General features: G+C 31.7%; 1 pseudogene; it reads right to left on the bottom strand.

The window, feature by feature from the left end:
• Positions 1–954: 954 nt before the first annotated feature.
• On the bottom strand, positions 955–1577 carry LOC101243780 (large ribosomal subunit protein uL30z-like; annotated as a pseudogene).
• Positions 1578–2770: the final 1193 nt, after the last annotated feature.

Genomic DNA, 2770 nt, shown 5'->3' with positions numbered 1-2770 from the left:
ATATATATGCTACAGCAAACTATAATAAATAAGAGATTGATGGAGATTTATAAGAAAGGAGCCGAAGGTCTTCCATTTGCATTTAGTTAAATATGTTCGTTTGGATATGACGTTCCACTTTACTTTAGAGTTTTGTTGTTCAAGGTGTCTTCTTTAATGTTTGATGTTGTACTTTCTAACTTCTTGGAATTTAGAAAATTTCGTTACTTCTGACCAACTATTTCGATTGAGATTTTCTTAGACTTCTTTGTTATGCTTAAAATCTCTCTATGACTCATAATTTTGTAAAACAAAAATAACAATTAAATAAGTATAGCATTTTGAGATTCAAAGGAGCGTTTTGCCTTAGGATAAAATAATTTTGGAAATATAGTGTATGCATAAAAAATATGAATATTATAGAATGATCATATGTAAACTTAATAAAATAGTTTAATCTCGTGCGAAGCACGAGTATTTTACCGTGTGTGTGCATTATACGTGTATCTCATATTAATTGATACACAATTAAAAAGGAAATGCATATAATTAGAATGTGTGTGCCATGAGTTGCACGAAATTATAGAGAAAAAAATAAAGAAAAGATAACTTAGATATGTTAAAAAAGAATTTTGAAGTATCAATCTGATGTCATCCTCAAAAGTATAAAAAGGAAAATGTCAAGAAAAAAAACTGCAAAAGAAAGAGGAACAATTTTTCCTCCATAAGTTCAAAGGAGAAAAGGGATAAGTAATCAGTTACATAATAAAAATAGATCAATAAAAATGTATTACAAATTACAATAGTTTTTTTCAAGTATAAATAAACAACAATTAATAAGTAAACTTATGAGATACATGAATGGATGAATCAAAAGGAATAACACCTAGGATTTTAAAGTGTTCCAACTTACAATAATTCATGTCAAAACTGATAACACAAGAAAAATTTGATCAGGTAACCTGGGTGTCTATGCTAATTCATCTTAGATATCAACTCATTGATGTGATCCTCACGATTCCAGAATTGCGACCATCATTGTATAGTCTCTTCTTACCCTTCAAAGCTTTCTCTGGTTGGTTTTAGCAAAGGAAGCTAGTGACCTCCTTGAAATGTGGACCAACACTATCAATCTCTCTTGGAACATCCTCTAAGCATATAATGCATTATTGGATTCAACAATGTCATTGCTAGTAACCTTTCTTGTAAATCAGATACATGAAGCTCTTTAGATCTGGGTAGCCATATGTGACATAAGGGTTCACCTTTTGTAGAATCTCAACTGTTCTTTATTTTTTTTCTTTATAAAGACACCACTGAAGAACTTTTGCAACCGCAAAGAGTATAAACCCTTACTTGTTCTAGGATATATATATGTTTATCATTGTTCCCTCCAATTCGTATCACAAAAACAAGTAGGAATTTGGCGTAATCAGTTCTCTCTTGATTTTTCTTTTTCCCATTTGTTTCATTTGGACAAGGTCCAGCTCCATCTCCTTATATCTATATTCTCAAATAAACTGCTCGGGCTTCTTGATGATAAAACTACCAGATTTGAGAATATGAAATAGATTTACGCTTGCAAGAAACCAGAGCATTGTAAAATTTGGGTAAAATAAAGAGATACACCTATAGAATTAACTCACTATTTAACATACTATTTTGACTATTCATTTCCCTTCACCTATGTTACAACTCTTCGTTAGTCCAGTATACAAATTTTCAGCTAATTTTCAGTTGTAAGATGGAAGCATCTACAAAGCAATGAATAGGTTAATGTCAAAAAAAATTATTAGATTTCACTAAATGCTTAGCACATACAGGGATTTCATTCAGCCCTGTGTGTTTGGGGGGGTGTGGGTGTGTGGGTGTGTGTGTGTGTGTGTGTGTTATCCGAAATTGGGAAAACTATTTGTTTTAAGAAATTTTTGACTTTTTAGAGTCGCCACTTAATTTTTAGGAAAATCAAGAAAAACTAAGGTTTTAAAAAGACTTAACAGAGAAAAATCGTTTGAAAACAATCAAAAGGGTTCGGGAATTCAAATTAATGTTTTAGGAAGGTGTTAGACACCTAAAACATTTCACTAAATACGATTATCCGAAAACTAACTATTTGGCTAAAAAACTATATTTAACTTAATTTATAAGAAGAAAGGTTAAAAGTCGAAGGTTTTTAAATATTAGCTTATTGTATAAATGAGCTTTTCACGAAAATTAGTGATTTCAACTTGATAAAATGTTTAAGGTGTTCCACCGGGATTTGAGTTTTCCTAAATTTAAAACTAACGATGAATAAATAAGGCAGATTATTTTGAAGCATATAAAGAGATAGGGAGAGAGATATTGGGTCCAAATCCGGGTTCAGTTTGCCTTGACCGGAATTTTGGACCCACTTGTTTTTGGGTTTTGACCCATTTTCTTTCGCACTTGTCCTAGTCTAAATAAAAAAAATAAATACAAAATAATATAAAAAGGGAGAAAAGTCTAATGCCCAAAATAAATACAACATAATAAATTAAAATTGGATCTTCCAATCCGACTTCTTCGATCCTTTAAATATCGGGAGCCGTCCGTCGGCTGTGGGTTGACTCGAAAAGAGGAATTTTGAGCCTCTATGAATCTCTTCGAGATGCAAATGAAAAGGATGAGTTCTCGGCGAACTCGGCTCGGTTTTACATGCGAAAGGAAGAGAAAAGGAAACATAAGTAACACTCGAAATAAATTGCAATATAAGACACTCTAATGATACTCCTAAGCTTTAATCAGTAACAATAACCAAGAGGAAACGTAA

This window comes from Solanum lycopersicum, chromosome 4, assembly GCF_036512215.1.
Source record: "Solanum lycopersicum chromosome 4, SLM_r2.1".
Lineage (NCBI taxonomy): Eukaryota > Viridiplantae > Streptophyta > Magnoliopsida > Solanales > Solanaceae > Solanum > Solanum lycopersicum.
The sequence above is the reverse complement of the archived record's forward strand: the minus strand, read 5'-3'. Positions and strand labels throughout refer to the sequence as shown.